Source organism: Castor canadensis, chromosome 7 (genome assembly GCF_047511655.1).
Source record: "Castor canadensis chromosome 7, mCasCan1.hap1v2, whole genome shotgun sequence".
NCBI lineage: Eukaryota > Metazoa > Chordata > Mammalia > Rodentia > Castoridae > Castor > Castor canadensis.
In genome coordinates this window covers 107155923-107179717 of record NC_133392.1, presented here as the reverse complement: position 1 = coordinate 107179717, position 23795 = coordinate 107155923, and the positions used below count along the sequence as shown (strand labels likewise).

The 23795-nt window shown below is 41.6% G+C and overlaps 1 protein-coding gene and 1 non-coding gene across 4 annotated transcripts in view; both read right to left on the bottom strand.

Moving 5' to 3' along the window:
- Positions 1-23795, bottom strand: part of Gng12 (G protein subunit gamma 12) — a 118623-nt gene that overhangs the window by 78997 nt on the left and 15831 nt on the right. The window lies entirely within an intron of this gene.
- LOC141425191 (U6 spliceosomal RNA) lies at positions 10063-10167 on the bottom strand. The gene has a single exon (XR_012450281.1). It is a non-coding gene; the product is annotated as a U6 spliceosomal RNA (small nuclear RNA).

Below are 23795 nucleotides of genomic sequence, written 5' to 3'. Positions count from 1 at the left end.
TGTGACCCATGTGTTTGCAAAGTTAAATGTGATCTACCGCAGGGTAATCTGGACCCTTTGAGCTATGGGATCCTATGGAACAAGGTGGGGCTTTTCTGGGATCCCAGTATCATTTGCGGTAATTCACACTGAATAATACTTGCAAGTAAGACTGACTAGCTGAGGATCTAGTGATTACTATCTGTCATGCTAAAGTGAAAGAATGACATATTTAATACCTTTAGAAAATAGCAATTAGCCAGAAGAGTGGTCTGAACTTAATTGTTGTTTTTGTCACTAACCAAGAATTATCCAAATATTGTTCAGCTCTAGCTTTTGATATTGAAAATCTTCTAAAAACAAATTATTGTACTTACATGTGGAGTAGTAAAGATATTTTCATATATGTTTGTTAACTAGGAATCTCACAATGCGTCACTCAGTGCAATGGCTTACAGACTTATTCTTCAAGAGTTACAAAGGGTTAGACAGCAATAAGAATATATTATAGTTTCTAATAGTCACAGAAGGATTTATTTATAGCAATATTTGACAGGAAGAAGGTTGTTGGTCTTGATAGAATCTGTGATGGTGGAAAACTGGGCCATACAGAACTACTAGAAAGAAAAGTGCTCAGGACTGTATGTGAGATGCAGGCTGTACCTGAGCTTTTGCCACAGAGCAATGCAGAACTCTGTGCTGCACACAGTTCTTATCTGATAAAAGGAAGCAAAAACTGTTCAAGAATAAACTCCTTTCTTTATCACAGGGATAGTGAGTAAAACAAGTAACTTGGCCTTCAAACAGTAGAGGACACATAAAGACTTCAAGCTGATAAGTGGCAAGGGCCCAACATTAACTCCTGATTCAAAACACACCCTCCCAGGAGGCCAAGTAAATGTCATCCAGGCCCAATGCACTCTGATGAGAACTGTGTCTCAGGAATGGATGAAGGCACAGACCTAAGCATCCTTCTCTGACAAAAAGCGATGATATGTAACACATTTTTGTTAGCTCTCAATGAAACAGTATTTTCAAAATTCAACCATGCTATTTAAGAAAAACCTAAAGCTATTTAAGAAAATGGAGTTCAATTTTTATTAGACACAGAAAATGAAAAAAAACTTTGAGTAAAATTTCATAACATTTGTCACTGATAGTATAATTGCTTCCCTCTAAAACTTCCAGGTTCATTGAAGTATTCTGTACCACTGAGATTCTGCTATAAGTTGAACACAACAGATTGGTCCATGTGGCTTCATTTTCTCATCACATTCCTTTTTATTTATTTATTTTTCTTTGATGTGCACTTTCTATCAGACACTGAGATAGAAAGTCATCACAGACATATTCAGGTTAGGTCTGCCTCACACAGTCAGGCAGCACAATTGGAACAGGATGCAGCAAAGGGCATTGCTCTAAGCCTGGATAGGCCAAAATAAGACAGCAAAGATTTTGTTCCTACTTTGCCAGGACTTTGGTGTGGATGAGCTGACTTTTCCAGGCCTTGGGCTCAGAGAAGTAAATGAAGTGTGCCCTCAGGTGAGGCTCTGAGAGGTTCCTGCCATGACCACATGTTCACATGTGGAGCGGTTGTGCTATGAAATATCTGGCCTGGTGTTCGTGCTTTGACTACACTGAATAGTTTGAACTATAGTCACCAGAACATGGCTGAGTATTAAGACTTTTTATTAGCAATGTACAGCGGGATACATTGTGATATTTACATATGTGCTCACAATTTCTCTTAAGTTAGGTTTACCCCCTCCATTGTTCTCCTTCTTTCCCCTTTCTTAGAACAATTTCAACAGGTTTCATTCTTCTGTTTTCATATCTGAATACAAATTACATCTACCACGTTCACACTTAATTCACTCTTTCCTTATGCCTGCTCCCTCCCACTTTTTTTTTGTCCTTGAAAACCAATCAAAGGAACAGGCAAGATACAGATTCTATGGTCTTGTTCATTTTAGTTTTTAACTCTACTATAAGACATTCTTAGAGAACCTCCTATTTTATGTACATGCTGAGCTATACAGACCATCCTTTATAGAGATATCCAAGTATATACTGAATGTACCAGAAAAGAACAACAAAAATCCAGAGCCAAGAAAAAAAAATCTGTCATCCACCATACTAGTGGGTGGGGGCTTACAGGTAGCTTAGGGCATTAAACAATCTTCTAACTGTGAAGCTAGCTACTTTCACACTCAACCATTTTCTCACTTGCTGAAACATCTGTATGTACAACTTGATTGTAAGGTCCTCTGTGGGCCTTACTTTATTCTTCTATGCATCTGTTTTCCTTCCCATAAGTATTGGCTCTTTTCTTGACACACCACAGGTTTTCAATAAATGAAAAAAAAGAAAAAGTTGTGCATGTTTATGTAACTGAAATGTTAACAGTGGCTTGTGAGGGAGGGTAACAGAAGAGATAATTCAGAAGTTAAGTCACAGGGCTGGGCATGTATTTAATGGTACAGTGCTTGCCTAGCATGCATGAGGTCCTGGGTTCAATTCCTAGCATCACAAAAATAAAATAAATAAAAAGAAATTCAGTTGCTATTTCTCTTCCATGGTCAAAGCTACCTTTCATCCCTGTGAACATATCTCCCTTAATTCCATGAAGACTTGGGGATGCTGATATCAGACAATCTTCCTCAAACTTTGAAAACTAATATCCATTTCTGATAACCACACCTTTACCCTCCTTGCCCAGGTTCTGATATGCCCTGCCCCAGCTGTCTTGGGAAACTGATTTTGTGTCTCAGGCTCCTGTGCAGATTCCCTCCTCTTTCCCAAATCTGATGACTCAAATCTGTCTCCAGTGCCAGCCTTCTCTTTGAACTCCAAGCTTAATTATCCAACTGACTTCTTATCATTTCCCCTAAGATGCCTTATCAGGCATCTCAGTAATGGACACAACCAAACCCTTAATAATCTCCCCTCATACGCTTCTCCTGGACTCTTCTCTCATGGGATCACCACCACTCATGCCCTGGTTCAAGTCAAAATTTTCTGCATCTTTGGCTCTTTCTCACCAACTCCACATCCAGTCAATCCATCAACAAATCCTGTCAACCTTACTTCAAAATACCTCATGAATCCCACTGTATCTCAGCATAGCCTCTACTCTCACCTGGTCTAGGCCAGCAGCATTGCTTGCCTAGATGATCACAACAGATCCCTACGGATTCTGGGCTGCATTCTTGCTCCCTATTTCCTAGCAGGGGTAGGGTCAGTCGTTCCCTTTCCTCCCGTGCTCAGAATGCTCAGCTCCCTTAGCACACTCAATGAAAATGGCCCCTCGGCCATGACGACCTGTAAGAACTGGCCCTGGCCCACTCTATCCAGCTATACTGACCCCACCTCTCCTCAGACATGCCCCCACAGCCCTGCTTTGAGTGTTGACATGCTTTTTCCTTCTGCTTGAACTTCTCGAAGACACCTAGGTCTTCACATCTTAGTGCCTCACTTCCTCTAGGTCTCTGCATCAAGTACTCTTCAGAAGGGACCAACTCTCTTTCCTTGCCTTGCTTTGCTTTTCTCCACAGCACTTCACACATCTGGTACTGTACTCCTATCTACTGACTCATGAGTCCTCTCCTTCACTGGAATGCAAACTCCACAAGGAAAGGGTATTGTTTGCTTGCTATTCTATTCCCAAGGCATGAGGCAAAGAAGCCTGACAGACTAGGCATGCAGTAATTTTTTGTTGTTGTTGTTATTCAATGAATGGATATTCCTCACTGGCCAGAAATATTTTATTGAAATTGATTTTCTGTTGTTAGCATTATGGCAATATTTCTCCTCCCCCTCCCTGCAAATCATAAAGGAATGTATGGTTTTCAAATTACACATGCCTCTCCCTTTAGACTGCCATCTGCCCTCTCTGAAACACCACTGGGGGATGTGTTAGGGTGCTTTCTTGTCTTAAAATGCAACGATGTAATGGTTGAGTTCAATGTATAGAAACTCACCCTGAATTTTCACCAAGCATTTAGCACATTCTGTAGTCTTCTGCCTCTTACTAATATCTTAAAGCTTTGTTACCATAAAAGAAATGCTCATAGAATCCAGCCCATAAAGAGCCTGTCTGCCTTATCTTCAGCAGTGACAGCCTTTCTTTCAGCTCTTTCTGAATCCAGCTGGCTTAGATTCCATGCCAAGTGGGTCGCTATACTACTTTTGTATGGCTCCATGCAGTTGAGGCCTGCGAGTCACAGAAAATACTGTGGAATGCTAAGAAAACTCCTGGGAGGAGGAGACCCAGAAGCAACCACAAGCTCCTCCTACTGGGAATCTCCAGTACATTTAGGATTCTGGCTGCTTGGCCTTATGGGTGTCTTTCAGAGGAGCAATGTTTCATGAATGAGCCATTTTATCATGATGCACTAAGTGGGCAGGACTAACTCCAAGGGGACAGCCATTGTCCAGCCCCCTGGCATCTTCCTAGCCTGGCAGTAAATGCCACCCCACAGAGACTACCATCTTTCCACCTTTCCTTTCCTTGGCCTCCTATAAGCCTCAGCTTCAGAAAATTCAGTCAACAAATGAACTGTGCCATTTCTTCTTTTCTTAAAGCATAATCTTTCTGTAGCTTTTAGAGAGGAGTCTTTGTAATTCTTGCTAACCAAGATTTTATTTTTGTAACCCAGGCTGACCTTGAATTCATGATCCTCCTGCTTAGCCTCCTGAGTATTAGGATTAAAGGTATGAGCTGCCATGTCCAGCAAAACAAGATATTCTTAAATACAAATCAGACACAGTACAGTTCAAGAATCTGGTCAAATTCTAACATTCCAGATCACATAAAGAAAACATTGATGAGTATCAGTTCTGCTTGTTTGACCACATATGCAAGTGTGGAACTTTTATTTACATGTGTATTTCCTTTTTAAAAAGTAAGTTTTAAATTTATGTATTCATTCATTTATTTGTGAAACTGGAGTTTGAACTCAGGGCCTTGCACTTGCTAGGTAGTGCTTTACCACTTCAGCCATGCCCCTAGCCATGGGTAAGTATTTTTTTAAAGTTTAAAAGTTTCTCTGTTAGTGAAGGAGAATCCTGCTTACTCTTTTAGGAATTTAAGTTGTTGGGTGGTTTGTTCAAAAGAGGAAAATGGTAGATATTGATTATGAAAGAAGCATTTTGTCAAAAGCTACCACAAAAAACATTTTCATTTCCTTTCTGAAACCACAAATCTGGATTCCTAGAATGTGAGTACAATGTAACTCTGGACTTAATCTTACCATGGTCTCCACATTTCACTTAGGCTGTGCAAGTGGTTTCCTTTCTTTCTGTTCTCCCAATGCCCAAAATGGGCAGAGCCAACATAAACTGCATGATGGTGACACTTCGAATGACCCCCAAATTCCCGCACTCTCTGCAAAGCTTCACTGCCAACCCCAAATACTATTTTACATTTTTTCTCTTCACTTCACTTGGTTGGGGAAGCGTTTTGTTAACAGTCCTTTGGCCAGTTTCAGCACAGTTTCTGGCATTAGTCAGGGCTGGAGCACTTCAGAGGCCCAGCACAAAGCCCAGAAAATATTTCTTTATTTGAACACTTTCACTCCTCTATCCTATGCATTCAAAAAGGAAGAGGTGAAAACCCATACGTACTACCAAGGGATATAGAGTCACAAAACATTTCTACTGAGCTTAAAACTAAACTGCAACGAGGGGGTTTGCAAATCTTAAATCACTCTTAACACGGATATCAAAGTCTTCCAAATAAATCAAACCCACTAACTTTCACCTTTTGCTTTTCTGTTTTTATTTTTTCTCCATGACTTGTGTGAAAATGTGTCTGACACCATGGGTGGCCATCAATAGACAGCCCTGAACACTTCCCTGGTAACAGAGCCCAGGTTTGCTAAAGCAGAGATGCAGAGAGTTCAGAAAACATGGGAGCCTGGTCGATCCAATGAGGCCTGAGGGGAAATCTGGGCAAGAGGCTGGGGAAGAGTCTCAGTCTCCTCACTGAAGACAGGAGCAGTGTGACAGTCAGATGCCTCTGTGGTTCTCAACTTTGAAACTGGTCATAAGACAAATGATTGTGACAACCATTTGGTGACCATCAAAAAGCACATCTAAAATTCAATAATTCACCATAACCAAGAGGGTAGATGAGAGGGATGAGAAAAGCCTAGGTGTTTAATGCAGAAGCAGCTGCTTCCTCCAGAATGTCTGAAGATGTGGAGAAAACCTCTTGCTTCTTAGAAGAAGGTCAAGGCTGGCCAGCTTCGCTTTTCTGTCACTTTTAGTCTTGATATATATATGAGGATGAGATGACAACAGAGAGGCTTAGGCCTTCTCAATTTGATCTCCTCCAACTTAGAAATTGCTTAGTAAACTTCCAGCTAATGGGGCAAATAGGATTTACTCTAGATATAATTATATTATTTAGCACAGGGCCCTCAGTCTTTCTTAATTCAGAGCAGTAGCTCCAGTCATCTATCTAACCATTCACCCACCAATCAACATTTTCTTTTTTTTCTGCCAACAATCAATTGCTGGGCCCCTACCCACGCCTGGCGCTGCACCAGGCACTGGAAATACAAACAACCCAAATGATAGGGGCAAATAAATATTTAAATGTTTTTTCCTCAACAACAAGTCTATATGTGGCAGGGTTGGGATTCAGGCCTAATTTAGAATTAACAAAAATTGTATTGCTTTTTGATATTCTACAAATTTTGATGGACCCTAACCCTATCATCCACAATTAAACTAGTTACATTACACCATACGGGATTTGATGCACCCAGAACAAAGATCCACTTTCACTTGGAAGTCTGACAAGGATGGTGGCACTGCTACCATGATTTCTACATCTCCAACTTCATCTTTCATCTACTGGTTACTTTACATATCTGGACACTTTTTCTACATTGCTCACCAGTGCCCAGTACACAATAGGTCCTTCTTACATAGCCGATGCCTAAACATATGAAGGAAAGTAAGCTTAAAGAGTAAGATGCTGTGTCAGATCTTGAATCCAGTTCAAGATCTTGAATTCAAGATCTTGAATCTTGAATCAGTTCTTGAGACTTTTAATTTAATGAGTTGATACCAATTCAAACACCTTGGCAGAAAGACCTATTCGAGAAGGTGTTTAGCAAGTTGCTGACTAAGCCTTCTGTACATGATGTTTACAGCACATAAGGTCTTAACTGTGAAACCCTGGAAACAGCCCAAATGTCCCGCACTTGGATGAACAGTTAACCAGCAGTCACCATCAGTGTAGGGGTTTATTTCATTGCCATTACGAGATGTAGAGCATGAGGACAAAGGAAAAGAGCAACACAAACCAAAACTAGATACAAAGACAGACCAACAGAGACATGCCAGCTCCGACTGTGTAAAAATAAGCAGGCAGAAACTGGTTTGAGAATTGAAGCTGGACTAGTTAGAACACTTTTTGTGTTCAGTGTACAATAAAGGTTCAGAACTTAATAAAACAGCTGACAATTGACTCTTCTTTCTACTGTTTTATCCACAGCCCTTGCATTATCAATGCTGGAAATTTTTACAGAACCCATGTTCACAGTGTAACATGTGACTCACTGTGAGAAACATGCTTTCTTTGTGTGTGTGATGAAAATAAATGCCTTCTTGACAAAAGACATCCATTTATTTGCAGGCTAAACATCTCTACTGTTCCCAGCATCCGAAGGCCGCACGAGAGTGAATGCTGTATGTGTGTGGAAGCCCAATACCTGGCTCCCCACACTGCAGATTCAGACAAGCTAGTCTCTGCTCTGCAGAGCCAGCCATTCCTTGCTGAAAGGACATATTCTGAAGGCATCCTGCCTGGGGCCTGCATTTCTAAACCCTTCTCACTGTCTCCAGCTTGTTCAAGAATTTCTGAACTCAGGTGTACTTCTCTCAAATAACAGTAACAAAAATGGGTACCATTTATTGCATATTTTACCACATACTGTACACATTTGTAAGCACTTTCCTATGAACCCCATTTCAGTCGTTTTGCAGTATAACCACAGAGTATGTGACAGATAGTAGGCACTCAATTAATACCTGTTTGCTTGTCACATTACATGTTAGTTCATGTCATTCTCAAGTCCATCCGGTGAAGGAGGTATTATAATTATCTACATTTTATAGATGGAACGCAGAGATGCAAAGTCAGTTGCCCTAAGTCAACATTTCGCTTCAGTCAAGAGAAATGTGTTACAGTCAGCTTCCCACCTCAGCTCACTGCATTTTAATCCCTGGTTTGTTCTCATTTGGAACACTAGACTTTTATGAGCTAAAAAACTAAGGGATTAAATAAAGGAAACCCAAAGAATACAAAACAAAATTAACAGATAAAATACAAAAGTCATGTCCACCAGAGTAAGTTCTGAGATAATTTTTCTAACTTGTCCTCCTGCCATGAAGACATAGGCCCTCGAGAGGGAGAGATCCCTGCCCCTCAACCCCACACTGGAAGGTGGAAAGGCTCTCTTGCAATGTCTCTGCAGATCCCAGATGCAGCCATGAGCAAAAGAGAGTCCTGCATAACTGATTTAAGCCCTGGCTTAAATCAATGTGAAAACAAAACAACCCAAGTACAAACAGCACAAAAATAAAATTTTACTCTCCACATCTGAAAGCTAAAGAAGCCCAAAAAGCTCTCTGTGGTTTTTGGAAAAAGGCCCCTTGTTGGGTTGGTTCTGACTTTTGGAAAATTCTCAACAGATTTTATTCAAATGGTTCCCTGCTAAACTTCCCACACTTCGCCTGAAGAGATTCTGACCTAGAAAGTGGGGTGGGAAATGGTAAAAAAGAACCATTAGTCCAGCCCCTGTCAACAGGGTGATACCACTGGGGTATCTGTACCATGGACACATATGGCATTTAATTAGAAAGCTGTCACCTCAGAACCATGGCCTTCCTTGGGCTATGAGTGAGCCAGACTCTCCAAGTTTGTTGTAAACACTTCTGAGGCCGTGAGCACCTTCACTGGCACTACCAGATCACTATAATGGCCTGGAAACCAGAATGCCTGACTCAAATGCTCTCTCTTCAGCTCCTTCCTACTTCTCAGGTTAGACTATCCTTCCAATTTTCAGTTCTCTATTCAAAAGTCTTCAGGGAGTTCCTTTTACCCCCTGACTTAGCCTCTTCTGTTTGTTTTCTAGTACCTTCCACAAAACGAGGCCACCTGAGCTAACCAACCAAGTCCCTCCTCTGCTTTGATTGCCGCCCCTTATTTCCCCTCCCCTCCCTCTCCTCACCCATGCCTTTCATCTCAGCTGTGCTGTTACTCTGGCTTGGAGTGCCCCAGTCCTTTCCAGTCCTGTCAGGCCTTATTAACTCTACAACGCACGCACACGAGCACGCACACACACACACACACCCCATTAACTTCCACTCACTGTGTAAGTTAAACTCTTTTGTCATCTCTGATGACCTCAAGTATTATAGGTTAATTGCAAGGACACATGTGCCAAAAGCCCTAGAGACAGGCCTCACCCAGACTAAAGCAGCCATTAAAGAACTGAGAGAAGCCAAGGCTGTAGTAGGGTCTGGACTCCGGTCTCCAGTTGGCAGCAGGAACTCAGGACTCCAACTTGAGGAGGACACAACCTTTCCTTCTCTGCTAGGACACTACAGCACCTTCCATACATCTTGGGTCTCCCATCCCTCTGCTAGCTAAGTCACTCACAGCATCTCATTCATGGCCTCTGGGATTATCTTCCCAGTGACTTGCTGATTCTCCCTGATCTGGGTGCTTTCATCTTCATATACAGATCTCATATTTCAGATTCATATAAAGAATCTGAGCACATGGTGCTGGTGCTTAAAGTAGAATAGCTCTTCATGGCAGACTGGGCTGCTGTCAGCCCATGGCTGCCTTGGAGTCAAGGGATCTTCTTGACCCCATCAGCTGTGGCTAAGGGGGAAGGGTAAAAGGAGAATAAATCATACTAGTTGGGAGAACGATCACCATTCTTTCTGATCAGTACAGGACTGTTTCCCCAATAGAAAGTGAGTTTTACTTTTTTCAGTACTAAGAAGACAAAAAAACAAAACAAAACAAAACGAGTCTTTACAATTTTTTTTCTCTCTTTTAAATATATGGAATGCTTCACAAATGTGCATGTCATCCTTACACAGGGACCATGTTAATTTTCTCTGTATCATCCATTTTTAGTATGTATGCTGCCAAGTGAGCACAAAAGGAGCTTCTGAAAATATGGAGGGAAAATCAAACTCAGTTTCTCTAATTCTCTCACTCAACAACCAACCTAGAAGATTCTGCAGTCAAAGAAGACTTCTGAGAAAATTCATACCATCAAGCAAGCAATTCTACCTTTCAATTCAACTCTGGTACTGTCTGCCTGGAGAAAGCATCAGATCCCATAGGTTGAAGGCTCAGTCCCAAGACTTCAAACACCAATCAAAAGCCCCATGTTGTCTTATCCAAGCTTCTGAATGACTAGCTAGAAATTAAGGCTCCCATGACCCCCTCCTTGGGTTTGATTAATTTGCTAGAGCAGCTCACAGAACTGGCTTATCATAAAGGACACGGATGAACATCGGATGAAGAGATGAGCAAAGTACGTAGGAAGGAATGTGGCACTTCCAACGCCCTCTCTAGGGGCACCACTTTTCAGAAGCCTCCATGTGTTCAGCTACCAAACTTTTGGATTTTTATAGAAGCTTCATTACATAGGCATGATTCATTAACAACATTGTCCATCTTAACTGTTAGCTCTTCTCCTTTCCCAGGAAGTTGAAGGATGGGGGCTGGAAGTCCCAACCCTCTAAGCCTGCCTTGGTCTTTCTTGTGGCCAGCACCAAGTTGAAGTTAGTTAGGAGCTGCCACTCATAATCAACTCATTAGGACACAAAAACACACTTATTGCTTCAAAGATTCTAAGGATTTTAGCTTCAAAAAAGCCAGAAAACAGGATGAAGACCAAATGTGTATTTTATAACATCACAGGACTACAGGTATGGCGTGAATGTTTATTAGTTGCTCTGGTGAACTGTTCTTTACATCTCGAATGTGCTTACAATAACATACCTCCTTGGCTACAGACAGCACAGCACCGGGTAGTATTCCGCCATCGTTTCAGGCCCATTTGTTGGGTTCTGTACCTAGTTAGGTAGTACCATTGATCCCAGACACAGTGATGTTCATGAATAAACTTCATTAGAGGACTTAGCTTTCATTGTGTGTCAATGACCAAAACTGTTTACACTTAGTTTTAATATAGCAGTTCTCTAACCTTTTGGAGTCAAGACACTTTTAACATTCCTAAAACTTGAGAATCAAGGGGCTTTTATTTATTTAGCTTAATCTACAGACATGTGCTATAAGAAACTGAAATTGAAAACATTTTTCAACTTTGAATGCTATTAAAAATATAATAATGATAAATCCAGTAGAATGTAAAAACATTTATAAAAAGCTGAGTGCTGGTGGCTCGTGCCTATAATCCTAGCTACTCAGGAGGAGAGATCAGGAGGATCATGGTTCAAAGCCAGCCTGGGCAAATAGTTTGCAAAACCTAATCTCGAATAAATAAATAAATAAATAAACCCTTCACAAAAAAAGGGCTGGTGGAGTGGCTCAAGGTGTAAGGCACTGAGTTCAAACACACACAAAAGAAAAAAATTTATGAAAAACAAATATATTCTTTAAAGCAAAATAAATCATAGGGAAAACTGTTTTACATTTTTGCAAATCTCTTTAGTGCCCTGTTTCCTTACAAATCCCTTTAGTAAGGGACAGCTGGGTCCTCATTTCTCCTCCTAAATCCAGCATGTGGTGATGTGCTGTTTTGGATGTAGTACATGAAAAGCATCTGGCCTCACACAGACGAGCATAGGCATTCATTTTTCTTTGATACTATGCCAAAATTTGACAACTGGTTGTTTCGTAGAGGTTAGCTGAAACCATTTTCATTTTATTTTTCTTATTTTAGGCTATTAGATTGACTATCTTGCAACAGAACAGGCCTCCCTATCCATGCAGGATTTGAAACATCACATGCTGATCAATGAAAAATATTGGTCATCACATTATGCAGGTTTTCCAAATGGTGACACCTTGCACAGCCCTATATCTAAAACGCACTGCTTGAGCTTTCCACGATTGGGAAGCGGTCAAGCTTCTGGTGGAAGGCACACGCTCTCCAAAACTGTAAGTTTTGCTTGAAAGCTAGAATTTTATCTTTGGCAAAAATACTGACTGTTGTTTTTCTTGAAGTAACAGGTGGGCTTTGCTCTCTTTTGAGAAAATGTCTAATTATTCAAGCCTGAATAATCACAGTTTGTCTGTTAGATATTCTTTCCAGTGAAAATGGTGTTAGGTTAAAAACAAAAAAAGTGGCTAGTTTAGTTTGCATCTGGAATAATCACACCAGTGTCTTTCCTTGAGACACTAGTCAGAAGAGCTTTAGTGTTCCTATTCTGTCATACAGCATATAAAAAAGACATGTACTCTAAAATTAAGAGGACATCCTTAAGTGAAGGTGGCTTTTCTTTCTTACTTTTTTTGGTGGCACTGGGATTTGAACTCAGGGACTCATGCTTGTTAGGGAGGCACCCTTACCACTTAAGCTACTCCACCACCTCTTTTTTGTGATGGGTTTTTTCAAGATAGGGTCTATTTGCCTGGAGTGAACTGCGATCCTCTTGATCTCTTCTTCCTGAGTAGCTAGGATTACAGGCATGAACCATGAGTGTCCAGCTAATTCTTTTTTTTTTTTAACTTGAGGGTGAGGCAGTAAGGAATATGACCACTGCCCTGATTAGTGATTAAGCATCTGCAATTTATCCGTTCCAAATGTTAGTACAACAGAAACACCTTCATATTAGAAAAACAAATCTGAAATCTTGAAATCTTGAAAGGATCTCAGAGACTCCCCAGGGTGTGTGGACTACACTTTGAAAACCAAGGTCCTAAAAAGTGCTTAACAAGATTTCTCAAATCCCTCAATAAATAAATAAATACAACTACACTAGGTAGAGAAGTTCCAGAAAGATTCAGTGGATAAGAGGCCTTTTCTGTTCAGCCATCAAGACCAACAGGATGTTTAAAGGAAGAGGAGGTTGGGAGGAGCTGGAGCCAAAGTAAATAGCTAGAAAAGCCAGGGAGATTTTGTGGAGGAGAAGACAACACAATTGCAGGTGACTAGCACCTTACAGGTGGCAAAGTGGCCTCTGCCAGATCCCCACACAGTCCAGTGAGTGGGTGGGTAGCACCATCAGCCTGCTGCAGAGATGAGGAAATGGTCAGTCCAGGAGCTCATTAAAGGCACGGACCATGCTGTTTCCTTCACTAATGAACCCTCAAAACTCTCGCATGGTGACCAGCGCACAGCAAGCACATGATAAATACCCACTGACTGAATAAATTAATGAGGCTCAGAGAAATGAACTCCCTGCTTGAGGTCACACAGCTAAGAAGGGGTGGCTCCAGAACTGAACCCAGGCAGGCCTTCAAGCCCACAAGCCCACGTTGTTTCCCCACACACCACTGAACATAAGTGGTGGAAACCAGTTATGGTGTGGGAGGGGCTGGGATGTCAGCATGGATAGTCTAGGAGTGAGGAATTTCTAGTTAGGGAGTGACATTATCACATTTGTGCTGTGGAAAGTTTAAACCCAGCAGAGTTTGGGATGGCTGGGAAGGGAGAAGGACAGGAGGAGGAGGCACCAATTTGGGTCCTAGTTCAGTGGTCTAGATGAACATCCTGATGGGGGTAGGGGTGATGAGTCAGTTAGACATCACAGATTCCCCTAAGTCCACACTTCACTGTGAAATTGGACAAATCACCTTTCCTGTTTGATCCTAATGTTCCTTAACTGCAGAATGGGATAATAATAAAATATAATTTCATAGTTTTTTGTGAACATTAAATGAAAAAATGCATACAAAGCAGAGTACACTTCTTGGCTTAATAAATAAAAAGGAAGGAAAGGATACAGGGAGGGAGAAAGGAAGAAGAGAAGAAAAGAAGGAAGGAGGTGAGGGAGGGCAGGGAGGGGCAGAGGGAAAGAAGAGGAAAAGTGGTGGTGGGGGTGGTTTTGTAGACTGCCTTAGTGAACCCAGCCAGTGTCAGAGGGAGGGCAAATCTATAAGCCTTGCTTGTAGCTTCTTAATCAGAAAACAAGAAAGAATCTCTGGGTCATACCAAGGCTTCAGGCCTGGGTGACCAAAGAATGAGCTGATGTGAGGGCCTCCAAACCGAGGTGCCTAGGAGGCTGGTGTTGTGGTTGCGAAAGGGGGAAAGGTTTTGACAAAGATGCAAAGTCTGAGGCAGAGAACGATGGACAAGCCAGGAAATGGCACAGAACAAAGGACCCACCCACATCTGTGAGACCTATGGCAAGTGGAGATGCTGGAGAAAACAGGTTTAGAGACACAAAAAGGAAGCACTGAGTAAAGCCATTTAAGAGTTTCCAAACCCTTGTTGGCCAGGCACATTTAGGCCTCACCCACAGGTTTCTAGGTAGCTACTACAGTCACTCACCAAACCTGAAATCTGATGCTTTTGGCACCAGACTTGGGGTCATTCTGCCCTTACTCCTCTTCCCCCAGAAGCACATCGTCCACTTCTTACTTTCAAGGTCATATGGCAGGATTATGGCAAAACAGACTCTGGAGAGAGCAGGGTCACAGTGGTGCTTTTGAAGCTACTTCCAAGCCTATGGAATAGTGCTATTCAGGCTACCTCTGTAGGCCCTGCCTGCTGCATCCTCTAGGCTACCACACAAGTTCCTCTGCTCCAGCTTAGACAGCCATACTTCCTTCTCTCCCAGGGCTTCCATTAGACTTTGTTCCTTCTGCTGTTCACTCCATGGTCTGTTTCCTGCTGTACAAGTTAGGCATGTCTTTCTGTCCTTAGATATGACCACATTCTAGACATTCTGTGCACAGAAAGATGCTCCATCCCTGTTGTGTGCCTGGTTGGCCATGAAAGCAGGCAGAGAACGAGCCATCAGAGAAACAGCAGACAGCAGGTGGGACTACCCTGGCCAGACAGCTAAAGGGATGGGGGTTAAGAGAAACCAAAGACAGGCTAGGAGTAGAGGAGCATGCCTATAATCCTAGCCCAACACACAGAAGGATCATGAGTTCAAGATCAGCCCGGGCTACACAGTGAAAGCCTGTCTCAAAAAACAAAAACAAAACAGAGGGACAAACAAACACTTACCAAGGAAGATGAGATTCAGAGGAAGTTGGCAGATTTCACAAATAGAAGACTTAGGGCCCAGAAGCTACCTTCTGGTCAGGAGGAGCCCTGTCTCTACCAGTGGGTGGGAACTGGTTCTTGGAGGAAGGTGCTACAAGAATTCTTAGATATCACTATGGTGTGGCCCTCCATAGCTGGACCCTACTCAACAAAATTTTATTCTTTAATACTTAATTTATCTCATTAGCAAGGAAGTTTTAAATTAGTGAATTCAAAGTTATTTAAATTTTTCTCCCTATATGGTGATAAAAAGGAAAACGTTGAGAAAGCACGGATCTGGAGGAAGGTGATGCAGTAGGAGTGAGAGAAGGGGAGCCAGGAAAGACCACAAGGAGAAGGGGTTTCAGGAGGAAGTAGAAGGTATGTGACCACTACTCAATTCTCCCTTCAGGCTCTAGCTTCCTGAACCATGTGGAGCATTGACAATGTGTCAGGCTCTGTGTTAAGCATTTTACAAGCATTATTTTACAGTTATCCTCACAGCAACCTTATGAAGTTATGTTCCATTTTTTTCTAGATGCTTAGAGAATATATGTAACTCATCCAATGACCCAGGATTGGTCAGTGAGAAATGATGTTAGATGAGCACTTAACCCAGGTCTGACAAATGGTAGGGAGCCATGGTTGTAACTATGAGCAAAGCTGGCAGGCCTTGACACAGCTGTTGGGAGACAGGAGGAAGTTTCTGCTACATGGTGAGTATACTAAAAATCATTATTTGAATGAGACATCAGAGAAGCAAAAAATACAACCAGGAGAAGAGACAACTGATGTATCAGGAGTCCAGGCAAAAGGACAGACAGACGGGACAAGTCCAGGAGGCAAGGCTGGTCTTGGCAAGCAAGACAGAACACAGAGGCTGAGAAGGGAAGCGGGAAAGCTGGTGAAGGGTTGTGTGCATTTGAGGGGGGCAGGGCTTCAGGAGTGAACAGGAGGGAAGAAATCCTGCCCCCACAGGAGACTCAATCAGCATGATAGCATTGCTGTTTCCAGCAACCTTCTTGAATAAAAATCAGTGAATTAACATCACGCCTCCCACCCCCAACTGTGCCCAAACTTACAGAAGGCAACCAGACACAGTACTTTAGTGAAATAATTCTCAATCTTTTCTAAGATAAAAACAGCCGCTTGCCATTTAGAAACAGCAAAAACAACTTTCCAGACATTTAATAATACTGATTGCACTTTTAGTATCATGGAGAAGATGCTCGGTTTGCATTAAATCTGTCCCGCTGAGATACCTGATATGACTCCGTAAGTGCTTCTATCACAAAAGTGAATTTGAAAAGTAGGCCTCAGCCTACTCGGGCATTCAAGGAGCTCAGAGGTCATCATTCCATCTAACAAGTTAAAAGGTAAGCAATCTGAGAAATCAACAATTCTTCTTGGATTCCTCAGAGGTCACAGCAAACTGCTACCCCCATAGCTAGAGAGACAACAGGTGGATACAGAGAATCGGATCAGACAGGAACAGGAACACCCAAGCAGAACTCCCCCTGAGAACCAGGCAAGTAGTCCACAAATACGGTTGTGAATTCTCCGTCCAAGAGCTCTACCAGGTCCTCACAGTGAATGTGAAGAAAACTCCTTTTCTGCTTCTGATAGTGGGAGGGGGAAAAGAACCATTTAAAAGTATTTTAAAGCTTAATCTCTCTGGAAAAAGGAAACAAACAACTTCAATTCCCTCCTGTCCCACATCAGAGAAGAAAAGTGCTGGAGAAGCACTTGTGACATTCACAGGCCAGGGGCTGATCCTCTCCCCCACACCTTGCCACTACATTCCTCAAAGCCCACTTACCACAGTTCCTTTTACCCAGTGGTCATGTCTACCTTTCAACAAAAACTGCAAGGCATACAAAAAGACCAAAAACAATTTAAAGAGACAAGCATCAGCACCAGAGTCATACACAGCAGGAATGTTGGAACTGCAAGTCAGGAATTTGAAAAATCTGAGGTAATATGCTAAGGACTTTCATGGAAAAAGTAGACAACATGCAAGAACACATAGGCTAGATAAGCAGAGAAATGGAAATTCTGAAAAAGAATTAAGAGAAAAAAAAAAAACAAAACAAAACCAAAACACAAAACAGAAATGAAGAATGCCCTGGATGGGCTTGTTAGAAGACTAGACACAGCTGAGGAAAAAAATCTCTAAGCTCAAGGATATGACAATAGAAATTCCCAAGACTGGAAAGCAAAGAAATACACTGCTAAAAACAACAAAACCCAAGATCAAAAATACAATAGATTATCCAAGAACTGCAAGACACACATAATGAAAATGCAGAAGAATTAAGAAAGGAACAGAAGCACTATCTGAGGGCAATAATGATTGTGAATCCCCCAAAATTAATGTCAAGACACCAAAACACAGATTCAGGAAGCTCAGGAAACCCAAGCTGGATAAATGCATGCCAAACCACCCCCCCCTCCGCAAAAAAAAAAAACATAAAAATTGTACCTCATCTTATCATATTCAAACTTCAGAAAGTCAAAGATAAAGTCTTGAAAGAAGGCCAAAGGTGGAGTGTGGGGGAGGGAGGAGGACCTTACCTGTAGGGGAACCAAAGATAAAAATTACACCAACTTCTCAGGATCCTGTAAGCAAGAGAGTGGAGCAAAACACACACAGTGTTAAGAGAGAAAACCACCAACCCAGAATTTTACACCCCATAAACTTATTCTCCAAAATACTTTCTCAGATAAAGAAAAATCAAGAGAATTTGTTGCCAAGAAATCTGTCTTGCAAATAATGTCAAAAGAAATTCTTCAGAGAGAAGGGAAATGATACAGGTCAGAAACTCAGATCTATACAGAGAAAAAAAGAATGCCAGAAAATGAGTGAAGGGAACTCATTTTTCTTATTCTTAATTGATCCAATAGATAAGTGTGGTCAAAATAATGACAGCAAGAATGTATCAGTGTCTACGTATTATGTACAGTACGTAATCCTTGTTATTTCAGAGTGTACTACTTTTATCTAAATGGTACAGCTGGCTACATGCTTAGGGTATATGGCATGTAGCCCATTGCTGAGGCTGTAAACCTGTACAGCATGTTAATGTAGTGAATACTACAGGCAACTATAACACAATGGTATTTGTGCATCTAAATATAGAAAAGATACAGTAAAAATGACGTATCCGTGTGGGGCACTTACAATGGAGTTTACAGAGCTGGAAGTTTCTCTGGGTGAGAGAGTAGGTGAACTGTGAATGGATGTGAATGGCTCAGACATTACTGTACCTACTGCAGACTGTATAGATACTATAGGCTTAGGATATACTAACTTTAGTTTTAAATATTTTTCTTCTTTAACATTTTTATAAGCTTTAAAACATTTTAACTTTTGATTGTCTTGTAATAATACTTGGTTTATAACAAACACATCGTATAGCTGCATAAAAATATTTTCAAATCTTTATATCCTTATCTATAAGCTATTTAACCTTTTATTATTACTTTACTTTTTAAACTTTTTGTCAAAAAAAAATGAAGACACAGACATACACATTAGCCTGGTCCTACACAGAGTCAGGGCAATCAGTTGCCCTGTCAGCCTTCCATCTCCAGATTTGGTCCTATTGGAAGATCTTCAGGACCATGAGGGTCTTGGCGCTAATCTTCTATGTCAACAAGGCCTGTGGAATACCTCCTGAAGGACCTGCCTGAGGCTATTTTATACTTACTATTTTTTTTAAGTTGGTAAAACCAGTACACTCTACTGGTATAATATAGTAAATACATAATCCAGTAACATAGTAATTTATTATCAGTACTAAGTATTACATACTATACAAAATTGTACGCCCCATACTTTTATATGACTGGCAGCACTGTGGGTATGTTTACACCAGCATCACCACAAACATGCAAGTAATATTTATTAACCTAATTTATTAATTAAAACTAGAAATAAAAAAAGACATTGATCCATGAGACATCCAGATTGCAGTTTATGTCTGCTTTACACCTGGATTTTCCAACCCCTTGCAATAAATCCAGCTCCCAAGTGCCCACCTTGGTCCACAGGTTGGGGATCACTGATCTACAAGAAAAACAAGTGACATCATAGTTGTAGAAGGGCTCTGGCCATATCTAGGCATGGCTAAAATCCCAATTCCCTAGTGGCCATCAATGTGATGACCCATTTGTTCATTTGTGAGCTATTCAAATTCTGAATGTGTCAGTTTTCTCCTTTGTAAAATGAGGTATAAATAGTTTACAAGGCTTTTAGCTTTAAATAAGAGTGCTTTTTTTTTTTTCAACATCTAACACCTGTTGTTCCTGGTGCACAACAGGTATAAATACCACTTTTGTTCACTAGAATCAGTGATTTGGTTTTCAGAGTGGTCCCTGGACCAGCAGCACTGGTATTATCCAGGAGCTAGCTAGAAGTGCAAACTTTCAACCTGCTGCTCAGACACACTGCACGTTCTGGGGGACATCTGGAGATCTGTGTGTTCCTGGCCCTCTAGGCATTTCTGATGCCCCTAAAAGTGAAGAACCTGAGAACTGCAGTAGTTTGTAACTTTTTTTTTCTTTATAAGCAGAGGACTCCTTTCCTCAAAAGGGCTTTTCTTCAGAAGGTTGATCTGCAAAACAGGTTAATCTGACTGTACTGGGTATAGAGAGCTCCACATGTATCCTTGGGGTCCCACTGTGTTCCCTGCAGCCATCCCCCCAGGGACCTCTGGAGCAGATTCTACATTTGCTGGCACCACTGACTCAACACAACAGTAAACTGCTCAACCACAATTACAAGGCAGACCCTACAATAAAAAATACCCTTGGGGCTTCCAGGGGCATCACCAGTTAAGCCACTTCATACTGGGTCACACTCTAAGGTCACTCTGGCACCCCACTATTGGTCTTGTGTGCTTAGGGAAACTTTTCCAAAGTGCCAATCTAGCTGTCTCCCTTGGCCCCAGCTTGCCATCCTAGTGCCTGCTACCTAGCGCAAGTTGCATCCTACCTTACAGTAGGGCACAAGACCTACATACTCTCCGGCAGCAAAAAATACATTTTATGTCTTGTCAAAATTTGGTGGTAAATTCCTGAAGGGAGTTGAATGGTGTGGCATGCCAGCTGAGAATCACTGCCTAGGAGTAATGTTTGAAAGCAATTGATGCAGAAGCTATAACTGAGGTGACAATCATGAGAGTACTGCTTATTGAAGGATACACACTACCAAAGATTCAAAATGGGACTTAGCTAGGATGATGATGAGTGAAGGAGCAAAAGAAAGAAAATGAAGAGCCACAGTCCTCAGTAGAGGGATAGCTTTGCTTTCTATGATGAAACAGCTGACTGTGGACAGTAGGTTAGGGAATGCCTAGGTAAGCAAAATTCGTCTGAAAACTAGCACTCAATGGTCAAATCAGTCATCTCTTATCAGTGTCCTGCCTTCCAGCTCACATTTCATGTGGGCCATGAGTTATAATGTCTTTGCTTTAACATTGAGAAGCACCTTGACACAGTAAGTTCTTCCAACCGCAGTATTTTAGAGAAAAGAAAATCCACAACTGGTGTCAAAATCAAAAATGTTTCCAGACACCAAAGACTATTAAAAAAGAAAGAAAGCTTGCCAAGAGAATTCCTCTCACAATTTCCTAGCTCAAGCCCAACATCTCTGACAGAGCAGCAGAGTAGGTGTTAATCTCAGCTGACAGGTGAGGAAACTGAGGCACAGACAGGCTCTGAGCCAGGTCACTCTGATGACTAATGGAGAGCCAGGGCTAATCACAAAGCATCAGACATGGAGGAGGCCTCAGAGAGACTGAGTGTACCGTCACTGGACTAAATTTGAGGACTGCCTTCATCTAGAAGGAGAAGGGGATAGGGTGATTCCTGGGGTCACTGGAAAAGAAAATCTCACACCTGATGACAGTAAGGCAGGAGGTGAGGATAGTCCTTGTTCTCTGGGCTGGGCTGACCAACATGTAGCCACTAGGTACATGTGGCTATATAAATGTAAATTAATGAAAATAAAGCAAAACATTCAACACCTTGGCAACACTGGTCATATTTGAGAGCTCAAGAGACGGAAGTGGCAGATGCTCCCAGGAGGAACACTCCCAATGCTGCAGAGCACTGCTTTGCACAGAGCTGCCAAGATCCGCACCTTTTAAAAGGCTACAGGTGCTGGCGGGCATCCGGAGGCAGCTCTGTGAACTCAGGTAAATCTCTGGGTCTCTGTTTCCTCATCTGTAAAAAGAAGTTGCAGACTCCATAATGACAACGACCCTTTTCAGCTGCAACATCCCAGAATTTCTCCCTAACACTCCAGATGGCAGACTCCTGCCTCTACTTTTCTTTTGCTAGGACTTTATGCTGGTGGTTTAAATTAGTTCAGCAGAACAATATCTGTGGGCTTCATTACTTCCCATAGAAACTCAGTCACTGAATCCAAATTAAATAGTATGCTTCAAATTATTTCAAGGGTTAACATAAGAAACAGCCAGGAAGAAGTCTACTCACAGGAAGGACTGCAGGAGCTACAAAGAGGCTGGCCCCAGTGTCCCTCCCATAAGAACCTTCATGATAAATCTGTTGCAGTTTAGGGCCAGGAAAAAAAGTCTGTTTTTCCATAAGAACAGGTGTGTTTCCTCTACTCACAACCTGGTTTACTATGACTTTCGGGCATCAGTTAGTGTCCAAGCATGGAGGGCTCCCTTTCCACAACAACCACAGCAATCAGGTCTCCCAGCACAGGGCTCCTGATCTCTTCCTGGGCTTTATCTCTACCCCACAAAAAACCTTCCTTCAGCACCTCTAACACATCTTGGAAGAGCTCAAATGAGATTATGTTTAAGGCTGGGTGCATGCCTGTAATCCCAGCTACTCAGGCAAAAAAAGTCAGCTCTTGTTTCAACAGATAAATTGGGCATGCTGATGTACGCCTATCTTCCCAGCAACAAGGGGAGCCGTAGGTAAAAGGATCAAGGTCCAAGGCTAGCCCCAGGCAAAAACTAGAGGCCCTATCTGAAAAGTAAGTAAAGCAAAAAACAAGGGTTGGGGCATGGTTCAAAGAGGCCCTGAGTTCAAACGCCGCAAATGAAAGAAAGGCGAGAAAAGGAACAAAGGTAAAAAGAAAGAAAATTTTATAGAAAGTAAATAATTCAGTGATCTTCCCACTTTACTGTACTGGGTAAGTATAAATGTGGAGTTCAGTATGAATAAAAAAAATCACCAAGCTGAGCAGAATTATTTATGCTGGGAAAATTCTCAAAAGGCTGGATTGTGGCGTTAGCATCCTCTTCTCCCCCCATTATCTCTATCAGTCCTGCAATTAAATTAATTTAGCTTCAATTAATTAAAATAACAATAGCAAGCATTTATTAAGTGTCTAGTCTGCTTAGTGTCAGGCACAGTCATAAGCACTGTTAACTCATGCCTCACAATTACCCCAGGAGGACGGCGCAAGGATCCTAATCTGCTCTCCAGGAGAGAACACGGAGGCACAAAAAGATAAATAACTTGTTCAAGGTCACACAGGCAACAAGTGGCAAAGCTGCTGTGAATTAAATCCTGCCAGGCAGGTTTCTGCTCCGGCACCATTCAAGCCCCTTTTTCATTAAAAGTGACAATGAACATTTTAAAAACATCATTAGAAACATAAGCAAAGTAACATACATACACACACACACACACACACACACACTCTCTCTCTCTCTCTCTCTCTCTCTCTCAGCAAAAAACTTCCAGGTCTGTCCCTAGCACCCTTCCAAACAGCCAGCCCCGAGCCCTTCCTGTTTAGAAATTCTGGAGAGGCCAACCCTTTAATTTTATCACTTTTCCAAAGTAAAACTTTCTCAGCATTGTTTTCTGGTGAAATAACCAAAAAGCCTGCCTGAGTGTAATAATCAACTAAAAGTCAGCAAAACTATCCCTACTAGCTACAATTTTACTTAACAACAGCAAGTCATAAGTCAATTTAAAAACACGTTTGCATAAATGATTGCTGCATTTACAAACTTGGCCCCAGGCAGGAAACAGTTCCACTTTCTCTTCCCTGGCCTTGGTCTCTTTGCTTAGATGACTCCACTAAGCCTCAGGTTTTCAGTCCTTTGTATGCTTTCTTATGTTTTACACGCTGATCATGATAATCTTCTGTGAACAATGAAAGGAAATGAGTCTTTTAAAAGTGCTAGAAAAATAACACTAAGTTTTGTAGGGTTTTAGTCTGAGGTGGACAGATGAAATAGTCAAAGGGCACAGGTTTGAATTCTGACTCTTCCTCATGAGGGGTGCAGCCATGGCAAGTTATCAAACTTCTCTTAAAAATTTTCTGCAAAATGAATTAATTACACTGTCTCAAGAGGGCTGTGGGGGGGGGGAATTCAAGTATGATATATCTGATACATTGTAAGAACGTTTGTAAATGCTACAATGTACCCCCGCTCAGCACAATAAAAAAATAAAATAAAACTCAAAAACAATTGGAGGCATCATATTTTTTTTTAAAAGAAAGTTTAAACAACATATTTTTCTCAGTGCTCAAAATAAACAGAATGTTTTAATTAAAAAAAAAAAAGAGGGCTATAATGCCTGGTCAAGAGTAGGCACACAGAAGAAGTTGTACCTCTCTCCTTC